Consider the following 12,217-nt stretch of genomic DNA (forward strand, 5'->3'; position numbering starts at 1 on the left):
TTCATTAAAACCATTTGCTTTCTCTTTCATTTTGTTAATGCTTTTTGTCCCTTCTATAAAGTACCCAGGGTAATCATTGTTCCTTGATTCATTTTTGATTGTACTGTTTATGACATTCCATATACCTTTTGTGTTTTCTTTATTGTGTTCTAACCTTTTAATAAAATATTATATATATATATAAGATATAGGGTGTTCTTTTTTTCCTGGCATTTTGCAGTCCTTTAGTCATCCATGGTCTTCCTGCATAGTTGTGTTTCCTGTTGATTTCAATCACCTGGCAGTTTTTACCAAGTAATGTGTTACTAATGTGTGTTTAATGTGTTCTTAAAAATGCTTCATAAGGTTTATTAACTTCTTCGTGTTCATAAACATGAACATGAAGAAGTTTCTTGCTTTAAAAGTTAATTTTTAAGACAGTTAAATGTCTTCTCTGTTCGAATTCTTTTGTAAATAATCTTGTGTTCATTTCTGTTAATTTTATAATGGCAATTATAAGATGCAAAGACTGGTAAATGGTCACTTATATCATTGATTATCATTGATTGATTATCATCTCCTTACAGGAAATAAAACTTACTTCCTAGCTTTCAGAAAAAAAACATCTCCGATTGGCTTAGAGTATCAAAGATAATACAGCACTTAAAAAACACATAGAATTTACACTACACTTAACTAACGATTAGCTTGCTATGCTAACGTAGTGAGTCAACTCACCGGAAATGAACAGGGATCATAAAAGAGGTACATCGGCATCAACCAAAAATGTCCGCATTTCCCAACAAGCGGAAGAGTAAAATCCTTTTTTTTTTTTACAAGAAATAGGGAAAAATTCCTGGTGAGTTGCTCCGACCAGCATTTGTAGCCTTAACGTTGTTCTCCTTCGCGATAACGATTCAAGTTCACAAGCACTACACAATCTCAGAGTGCCACCTACTGACATTCTTTGGGAACTGCAGTTAATTTCATGATGCAATTTTAGGTGGGTTACATAGTTCATGCATTTATTACTTCTAGGCTGGACGACTGTAATTCATTATTATCAGGATGTCCTAAAACTCCCTGACAAGCCTTCAGTTAATCCAAAATGCTGCAGCAAGAGTACTGGCAGGGACTAGAAAGAGAGAGCAAATTTCTCCGATATTGGCTTCCCTCCATTGACTCCCTGTTAAATCCAGAATTGAATTCAAAATCCTGCTTTTTGCATACAAGGTCTTAAATAATAAGGCCCCATCTTATCTTAATGACCTTATAGTACCGAATCACCCCATTAGAACACTTCCCTCTCGCATTGCAAGCTTACTTTTTGTTCCTAGAGTATTTAAAAGTAGAATGGGAGAGAGTTCTTCAGTTTTCAGGCCCCTCTTCCATGGAACCAGCTTCCAGTTTGGATTTGGGAGACAGACACTATCTCTATTTTAAGATTAGTCTTAAAACTTTCCTTTCTGAAGCATATAGTTAGAGCTGGATCAGGTGACCCTGAATCCTCCCTTAGTTATGCTGCAATAGGTGTAGGCTGCTAAGGGATTCCCATGATGCACTGAGTGTTTCTTCTTCAGATTCACATGGACCAAATTCAAATTCAAATTTTTATTTGTCACGTACACAGTCATACACAGTACGATATGTAGTGAAATGCTTTGACAACTGCTCGTGACCTAAAGAAAACAAAAAAGGAAAAGGCTATGAATAAGATAGGAAATAAATATGAAAAATTAAAAAGGGTAAATTTAACTAGGAAGGAATAAAATATAAATTAAGGTTAAAAATGAAATAACTGTACAACACACTGGGAAAGAATAAGATAAAATATATAAATTAAATTGAAAATAAAATAACTGTACAACAAAATACACAATATAGAACTATATAAGAATGTATGAACAAAATACACAAGAAGTATAAATAAATATATACACAATAACAGCAGCAGTGATTTAAGTGATGAAGTGAAAACAATGTCCAGAATGTCCAGTGTGTGTGTAAGAACTATATGTGTGGGTCAGTACTGTGTGGTGGTGTGATTGAGAGACCGTATCGCCTGCGGGAAGAAGCTCCTCCTCAGTCTCTCTGTGTTGGTCTTCAGGGAGCGGAATCGCTTTCCTGACCTCAACAGAGAGAACAGTCCGTTGTTGGGATGGCTGAGGTCCTTCACGATCTTCCTGGCCTTGGTCCAGCACCGCCTGCTGTAGATTGAGTGCAGGTCAGGGAGCTCGGAGCGGATGGTGCGCTCAGCTGACCGCACAACCCTCTGTAGAGCTCGTCTGTCCTGCATGGTGCTGTTCCCGAACCAGGTTAAGATGTTTCCCGTCAGGATGCTCTCTATGGTGCACGAGTAAAAGTTCCTGAGCACCTTGGAGGGCAGTTGGAAGTCTCTCAAGCGTCTGAGGTGGTAGAGACGCTGACGGGCCTTTTTCACCACGGAGTTGATGTGACAGGACCATGACAGGTCCTGCGTGATGTGAACTCCGAGGTATTTGAAGCTGTCCACTCTCTCCACTGGGCACTCGTTGATGACGGGGGTCTGGTAGTTCCTCTCCTGCTTAGTGCTGAAGTCCACTATCAGCTCCTTTGTCTTACTGACGTTTAGAAGGAGGTTGTTCCTCTGGCACCAGTTCTCCAGATTCCTAATCTCCTTCAGGTAGGCCGTCTCGTTGTTATCAGAGATCAGGCCCACCACGACGGTGTCGTCAGCAAACTTGATGATGGTGGTGGAGCTGGTAGTGGCCACGCAGTCATATGTGTACAGAGAGTACAGCAGGGGGCTCAGAACACACCCCTGGGGGGCTCCAGTGCTGAGAGTGGTGGAGGCTGAGACATGTCCGCCCATCCTTACTGCCTGTGGTCTGCCAGTTAGGAAGTTGGAGATCCACTGACACATAGATGAGCTGAGTCCCAGATGCTCCAGCTTGGTGGTGAGTGTGGAGGGAATTATGGTGTTAAATGCAGAGCTGTAGTCTATGAAGAGCATTTTAACATAATTCCCCCTTCTAATGTCCAAGTGAGTGAGTGATGTGTGGAGGAGATGAGAGATGGCATCGTCTGTGGAACGATTTGGACGGTAAGCGAACTGTAGTGGGTCCAGTGTGTCTGGTAGTGAAGAAATGATGAAGTCTCTGACCAGGCGTTCAAAACACTTCATCACTACTGAGGTGAGGGCTACAGGGCGATAGTCACCAGATTGGACACCAGGGATCAGACATCAGTTATAACAGCATCTGTCACCAGATTGAAGAGGGTCTCAAAGAACAGTTTAATGATGCCGAAATTGTGATGTCTGTCATGATATAAAACCTGGTAATTTCAAAGACGTGCTAATGAACAATGATGAAATGACTGTAGAGGACAGTAGAAAGTAGAGCTCAAAGTGTCATGGTCTGGAGTCTGGTGACTCCATGTTCATGTTTTGTGTTTATTAATATTTAGAGTTTTCAGGTTTGTTGTTGTTTTTTCCAGTGTTTAGGTGTTCTCTGTGCTTCCTTTGTGTTTCTTGTGTTCATCTCATTTTACTTTGACGGTCCCGTGTCTCATGTCAGCGTGTCTAGTTTTGTTTTCCCTTGAATGTTATGTCTTATTACTCCCAGCGGTGCTCCTAGCCCTGGGTTTCTCTCTATCAGTGTCGCGTCGTCCCCTCACCACTCCTATGTGTATGCGTTTTTCCTTCCGAGTTCCCTAGCTCTGTTAGCATTTAGTTTCGAGTTTTGGTTTGTTTTTTGCAAGTGTTTTTTCATGGTGTTTTGCAAGTGCAATAAAGCAGCCTCCTTTGGTTAACACTTTGAGTTCGAGTCCTGCATTTGGGTCTACATCCTGCCTGCCACACAGCCGTATCATGACAGAACAATGTGACCAAACAATGGACCCAAAAGTGGCTGGATCATCCTGAGGAGAAGTATTGCTTGGTTTCCGGTCTCCCCTGGCTACTGAGTTCCCTTCATCCGCTTATACAGGATTTTCTCCTTAACACTTTTCATCTTCACTCACCAACTGCAACCAATCACCTGCCACCTCCGCCGGAGGATTTGCTGCCTGGCCTGCCGGAGGACTTGCTGCATGAACTGCTGGACGTAATGTTACCATTAGCAACTTTGACATAGAGGCATGTGGCTCAAGTCACTTCCATTAATATTTATGTGGCGGGGTGTGGTCAGTGGTGCAGCTGCGGCAAGGTGGACACACCTGAGTAGCATCAGTGATCATCTGTATTAAAAGGCTGTATTGGGTTTTGAGTGTTGTTGTTAGTAGTGTGTATGTTCGGCTGCAAGCTGAAAGGCTGCAGCCGTGTCTCTAAAAACACCAGCCACCAGCCAGGTGATAGTACCTGATACCTGGTACTTTTTTAGTACCTACTCCGTCAGGGTTCCAAGAGATTTGAGGTGATGCCCAACAGTGTGAGCATTCATCCATCCACCTATCATCCAGTAGAGTTAGAAGTCTCGCCTGTATGGGCAGTTAGCTGCCAGTGTCCATCCCAATTATCAGACTCAAGCACCCATCAACCATCTGGGACCAGCACCATTCTTTAGCAGCACAAAAACCCATCATAACATCATTCCAGTATTTTTTTTAAAAATTTATTTATTTGATTAGCATTCAAATCTCTCAATGAATACAGAATAAAGATCTACCACAAAGTAAGAATGCACGAGATGAGGCTAATCAAAAAGGTACTGGCTGAAGCACATGCTTATTATGCCAAGCCTTTTAACAAAAGATCATTTAGCATGCAGCTCATGTAGATAGAGCTCGAAGCAAAAGATTAAAACAAAACAAACAAACAAAAGAACAAAACAAAACAAGTATAAACCTCATTCCTCCCTTGCATACCAGCCATCATACATAACTGCACAAAAGAGAATGTAAAACTCCTTCTATTCCAGCCCCACCAGTTAAACTCACAGAAAGATTGCAAGTGTCATGGATGCACCAGATATCCGTCGTGGGGATGTGGGGACTTTTGAGAATTTTGTGCTGCAGATTTGTGCTCTTGTTGGTATGCTGAAGACCCTTGGTCTGGATGGTTAAGTGAAACTGATTTGCGGTTCTCACGTGTCATGACTCCTTAGTAAGCTGCCAGCTGAAATGAGGTTTGAGTTTTGGAGACACATGTGACTGGTTGAAGCTGAAAACATGGAAACATTTAGATACTTGGTAAGTTTATAGCAAAAGGACAGAGAGAGGACCATCCAGAAATCAGCACCTGAAAGAGTCAAAGCCAGTAACACGCACAGCCACTATACTCCATGGCACAGAGAATCTGCTGGCAAAGCAGTCTATTGAGCTACTGAACTGCAAATCGTCTGCTCAGAGCAAGAAAGGCCCACTGAAAGCCTACTGTCCATACTGCAATACAGAGGACTAACATTCAAATCCTTTGATAAGGTTCAAATCATAGACTGGGTTAAGACAAACCAACATTGCTGGTGATGTGAAAGATCACATCTAGCAGTACAGTGCAACCTGAAGAAAGTGTGCACCATACATCAAGTCAAACATCTCGGGATCCTACATGAGGTCAACATCAAGAGTGTGAAGGAAGGTACTTTCCTGGTGAGCTCTGCCACCGAAGTCCTCCAACTAGACAAACCTTCAGACCTCTCCTGTGTTCTGCTTAAAGTGATCAAAGTCCTACTGAAACATGGAGACATGACACTGGACACTTATGCTGTCTTGCATGATGGCTCTGACTGCACCATGCTACTTTCATCTTCAGCTTAGCAGCTAGGATTAACAGGCACTCCTGAGGACCTTTCCATGAGAACTAGCAAATATTTCATGCCTTCACTACTTAGCGTTTTGATTTAGCTCAACATTCATATCCAGCTACTTTCCTCAAGCAATCTACAGACTTCTCGAGTATTTACGCCTACAAACCTTCAGCCAAGTTTCGCAGCTGCACCTTATAAACTCTGCAGAACCTGTGCACTTTGAATCACTAGGGGGGACAGCTGCAAGGGTTGGACACTGCAAGACACAGCAAAGACTCTTGAGTCACAGCTAGAGCTGCAACTGTGCCTCCTGCAGCCCCCTATCTGTTGAGCTTCAGAGGCGTGTTGAAAAACAGTGGCAAGTTGACATTCTACCATAAAAAAGTGAAAAGGAGGTAACAAAGTCCAAGGAGGATCAGAAAGCCCTTTAGATACTGTACCGGTATGCCAAACCCTTGTTGAGGAGAAAGGATATGCCATTTTTCCAAGCAACCCAAGAGGCAATATTGCCAAACTATAAGAGTATAGAGAAACATCTAAGCAATGGGTGCTGCAAACAATGCAGAAATTGAAAAACTGGTAAGCTGTGGTGTTGTAGCCAAACTGCAACCGGATGTTACCTCCCAAGAGCAAAGAGAGATGGTAAATACTTCATCACATGGTCCAGCGCAATGGCAAAAATAGAATGGTGTTGAACTGCTCCTTTCATTACAAGGAACTTAATTTGAACAAGACTCTATTGCCTGTCTTGAGTTCTTCCCCGGTTGGAGTGCGCTTCAAGGAGCACAGCATCAGTGATGTAGGGGCATGTTTCACCAGGTGTGCCTACTCTCCAAAGACAAACAATTCTTGAGGTTTCTTTGGTGCATAAACAGAGATGAGCCCCCATCCATACATGGATAGCAGGTCCTTCCATTTGGGAGTACCTGTAGACCATGTTGTGCATCTTTTGCTTTTCAACCTGCTATCAACATGTCGTCCTACACAGCAAACCCACAGAGGATGTAAGGTTTTTAATCCATCAGACAGTGATTCTATGTAGACAATTATCTGAAAAACTGTTTCATCAGTTAAAACTGGGGTGAAGTGCACCAAAGCGTTGGATTTAGTTGTGATCATGTGATCTGTGTGTTTTGAAAGGCATTCTTTTCTATAAGCTTCTGCAGCTTCATAAAGTTTCCTACGGAGCCCCGCAGGGGACATGGGAGAAAAAAAAATTAAGACGGACTTTTGCGAGATCTCGCAAAACAAACTCGAGATCTCGCAAAACTTTTAGCCGCATTCCTCCCGTTAGCTCGAAGCTAACGGGAGGTCGAGACCTACTACAGCCGGGTGGAACACCGCTTTCCTGGCACATCGTGCCTCGACCTCCCGGTTGGCTTCGAGCCGGCGTCTGAAGAATGCGGCTAAAAGTTTTGCGAGATCTCGCCGGAGTTTGTTTTGCGAGATCTCGCAAAAGTTTTGCGAGATCTCGCAAAAGTCCGTCTTAATTTTTTTTTCTCCCTCCGTAGTTTCCGACTTGTGATTTCCATAAGGGAAATTTGGATGCAATCCAACAATAAAAACAAGGCAGACATTAAAAACTGAAGAAAAGAATTTATTGTACACAAAGCTGACAGTTTCAAAACAAAACATATCCAGTTTAAGTCCAGGTTATCTATTCCTATCAGTAAAACACATAAAACAACTAAAAAGTTCAAGGTCAAATTTATTTATATAGCACATTTCCATTGATTACTGTGGATATATTTCATGGAGCCTCTCGACAATGGTGAAGCCCAAACTTAAGAAGAACGATGCGAGCGATGTAGGCCTCGAAGCCTCTTCAGACTCTGGTCTGATGTGCCCCCCCGCCTGCACTGGAAAAGGATGAATGCGAGCCGTCGAATAAAGCGTTACTAACCGCTATAACTAGCTTACGTTCAGAGATAAATTCCATCAAGTCTGAATTGTGCGCTACACTGGACACTCGCATATTAGAGATTTCTACCACCATAAGAGGCGAGATATCATCCTTGAACCAGAGCATCCAGGCCTCAATTTCGGACATAAAAAGCGATGTGGCCAGGCATGATAACACTTTAACTGAACTGCAGGCCTGTGCCTCAAACCACTCTGACACCATTGGCACTCTCGAGGCCACTGTGGAGCGTTTGTCTACAGAGTTAAAGAAGTTAGATGAGAAATGTGAAGATCTTGAGGCACGCTCCAGGAGGAATAATGTAAGAATCGTGGGAATACCAGAGGGCACAGAGGGAGTTTGTTTCGCAACTTTTGGCAGAGGCGCTATCTCTCGAGGAGAAGCTACTTATCGATCGAGCACATAGAGTGAATCGCCAACGTCCCAAACAAAGTGATCCTCCTCGGCCCATCATCTTGAGATTGCTCTACTACAGGGGTCGGCAACCCTGGGCACACGTGCCACAGCTGGCACGCGAAGGGTTAAATAATGGCACGACCATAGCTGGACTGGCCAGCGGGCATTTATTTGCCCGGTGGGCCGATGTGATATTTCATTTTTATGGGCCGATGATTTTTTTTTTTTTTTTTGTAACGGTATAAACAATGAAAGGTGGTGGATTGGCCAGATGCTGGTCGTTGTGTAAAAATAACTCAGGATATACAGGAGGAGGAGAGACCCAAGGCGGTGAACTGAACTTCAGGTAAGAAGTTATGAACTGCAGTCTATCTGGGTCAGATATAAACCAAGTTTAGATGTTGTTTATTTTCGTTGTGCTGACTTTTTACAGTCAGTTACAATCAATAGCGGTTTTTGATACGGGCGACACAGGCGGTTGCCCGGGGCGGCATCGTGGTGGGGGGCGGCATCACAGGCATCGGCAAAAAAAAAAAAAAAAAAAAAATGCTCGTACTCATGCTGCCCCGACGCCAGCCAGCGCATATTGGGAATGGTACAGGCACCGATCGGTTTTCTATCGCCCATTTGCTGGGAGTAAGGGCGCCCTCCGTTTGCGACGTGCGCCTGCTGCTTGCGGTGCAGAGAGGAGAGGGCGGGGCGGCGGGGGATTTTCTGACCGGCTGGAGCAGCATCTAATAACCATCTCGCAAAGTAAAACAAAATAAAAACAAACCAACAAACACAAAAACATCAGACATCATGATACAGATTTGTAATTTGCACCGATGTTTTTTCGAAATTCTATACACAAAAAGTGAGCGCGAGAGCCCTCGGTGCGCCTGCTCGCTGCTGAAGTCAAAGTAAACTTTGTCATCTCCGCTACATACAGTCCAGTATATAGAGAGACGAGACGGCGAGGCTCCAGTTACAGCAGTGCAAGTAAACAAACAATAAATATAAGAAGAGTAAGAAAATAAATATACACTTTAGGACCAGGGGTAAAGGGAGCAATAACAATTTAAAATTTACAGTTTGATGATTTAAAGTCTCACACACACCCATCGAAAGGGGAGGGGCCGGCTGCTTCCAAATAGAGCACATTTCATTTATAATATTGTAAATCCAAGCCCATTATGTATTCATGATTTGAATCCTGGGTTGTGTGAAATCTCAGAAATGCACCCTAGACAAAGTGAATCTGTGAACTAAGGTGTAGGTGTGTTAGATCATGTTGTGGTGATCCTTGGGTTGGGGGATGGGTGTTCATACTGGAGTGCAAAATTAAAACCAATGGAAGATGGACAAGAAAAGTTCAAAGCCATCAGGTCCTCAGTTTAGAAAAAAGAGAAAACAAGAGGAGGAGAAACGAGCAAAAGATACAGGTAAGCAGATGTCTGATTGGACAATGGCAGGTCATCCTGAAACAATCAGAATCAGAATACTTTATTAATCCCTAAGGAAATTATGTGAGTTACAGTTGCTCCAAGAAGAAATGGTAAAAATAGCAACAGTAACAGACTAAACTCCAAACAATACATTATGTTACAGATTTTAATATTAATTAGTCATTGTCAATTGTTGATTTGTCCTGTTCTCATTGTATGACAAATTATGATGGCTGTTTGGTAGCCATTTGCATACTATGCATACTCTCTCTCTCTTCATATGTGTGTGTGTGTGTGTGTGTGTGTGTACAACAGTTTTATGTTAATGTACAATCCTTAATATGTTTTGTGTGTGGCAGAGGGAGTGTTCGAACACGCCAGAGGGAGTGTTTGCCCAGGGCGCCAAACTGGCTAGGACCGCCACTGGTTACAATAACTTGTACTGCGTGCTAGCTAGCATGACGGAGTTTCTATACATTGGGTGGGTGCTATGATGTTACTGATAGTGCACTATTAGACGGAATCGTCCCGTATTCAGAGAAAATATTGCGCGTTTCGTATTGAGCTGAAAAGAAACACAGTTTGTCCCGAACTTCAGCTAGAATGAAAAAGAGACAAAGCTGGAGTTATTCTGTCTTTGCTGCACAGCTCTTTCTTCTTCTCTCATTTTCGCCCCTCCCTCTCCTGTTGCTACTTCAATCATGAAACTGATCAATGATCAGCTGATCGGCTTTTCTCTCTCGTTTGTTTATCGCCCACTTTGCGCCTGAAAGAGGAAACCAGCTGATGTCGCGCTAAACAACAGCAGCACGTTTAAGCTTGATCAGCTGTTGTTAGAATTTATTTAATATTACGGTAATTTCTAGTATCAGCTGATGTTTGCTGGAGCCACAGCTGTAAAAGCTGCTGGTCATGATGTCGGTTTGGTTATTTTTGGAGAGGGAAACATGAAGATGAAACCAGGAGATGTCCTTATTGAATCATCAGAGCTGAACAGGTGATGGAGAAACAGGTTTACCTTTTAGGTGACATGAATGAGTTGAAGGGGAGTTATGAACTGTTTCTGAGAGACAAATAACCCCAGGATCCTTTTCTAAGTAGCTGACAGCTGGTAACTGTGCAGGGGCAGGCCTAGCAATGTTTTGCCAGGGGGGCCAGGTAGGGCATTAACAGGGAAAGGGGGGCACAAAGAAATACTTTTCTTTCTTATTCTCATTTAAAATGTCTCGCTTTTAACAAATAATTATCTGAATCTTACAACAAACGTTTTCATCTGATGTAAAAAGTATAGAAATCATACATATACCAACAAGACTGTACATCACTGTCACAACAGCGTTTGTTTTCATTCAAAGGCTTTATGGCTTTAATACCTGGGGGGCCGGTCTCTTGTCAAAATGCCCGTGCCGATTTTTTGTTCCAGTCCAGCCCTGGGCACGACACGCAGTGAGTTTATCTGAGAAGGTGCATTAAAAAATAAATGGCCGGGCCATCACTACCTGGCAAGTTTAACTGTCTTCAGAACATTGCAGAGGCCTTATTGACTCTGGCTCTCCAGATCTGTGTGAGAAGATTTTCTCTCACATGACTGTCCTCAGGTAGCCGTCTGAACGCTGGACACTCGGAGACCTGTATCTCTGAGTGGGAGACCAGAGATCACATTAAAATGTGTATCTCTGTATTAACAGACATGCCATATTGGCCCAGTTTATTTTTCTATTCATTGTTGTGAGGAGACAGTCAATAGCATTTGCATTTTCTGTTGTACAGTTCATTTGCTGATATGGAGTTCTTGTTATGGATCAAATGTCTTTTTTTTTTTTGTTTCAAAATATCTGATAACTATTCACTGATAGCTGCCAACATCTGCGAACAAATGTAATTCTATAAAGTTGTTCTATATAGTGTTTAACTGTTAATATAGAGCGTTATTAAATTTATTGCTAATGCAATCATATGGAAGATTGACTTCTGAGGAAATTTTAGATGGCACTCATCAACCAAAAGGTTGCCTACCCCTGCTCTACTACCACGTTCGCAGAGAACAGGAACCTGACGTATAAGGGGCTTAAAATAAACATCTTCCCAGATTTCCCTCCCTCTGTTGTCAAGCGCAGAGCCACATTTGCAAATGTGAGAGGAATGCTACATGGGATGCCCGGCGTCGGGCACGGACTGGTATACTCTGCAAAGCTGTTAGTGACCCATGGTGATGTGAGGAAAACTTTTACCGATCCCAAAGAGGCCCTCGACTACGCAGAGAAGCACCTTTCCCATCCACCTTAAAATGTATTAAAAGCACAGATATATCTATATCTATAACATTGACACAGGACTGTGTTTTTTCTTTTCTATTTATATCCCACTTAAATGTGAATACGGAGCGTTTATTACTATTGACGAGCTGTCAGTTAGAAGGTAAGAGTTACTAGGTTAACAGAGGTTAGCAGTAACAGTACGGGGAAGTATATTGTGTTGTTCTTTATTTGATTTTACTTTACTTTTTGATTGTTATTTTACCTGTTGTGAGTGCTTCCCGTAGTTCTCTTTTCTCACGCCGCTGCTTGTTTACCCTTGTATATGCGGCCAGAGTTCACACCCATGTTTACTGATTTAAATCTGTTTTTAAATCTGTTTCTGCTGTCTCCCCTGCCCATTCAAAAGTCTACATATGATGGCAATGTGGTAATACATAGCACCATACGTATTCTTAAGCAGATTAAACTACACTTTAATTTGAAGTCTCTATCCCCCATTGAACCCATTGT

This window comes from Copadichromis virginalis, linkage group LG12, assembly GCF_057382275.1.
Source record: "Copadichromis virginalis isolate Kocher_CV1m ecotype Utaka linkage group LG12, C_Virginalis_male_GT1.1, whole genome shotgun sequence".
In the NCBI taxonomy this organism is placed as follows: Eukaryota; Metazoa; Chordata; class Actinopteri; order Cichliformes; family Cichlidae; genus Copadichromis; species Copadichromis virginalis.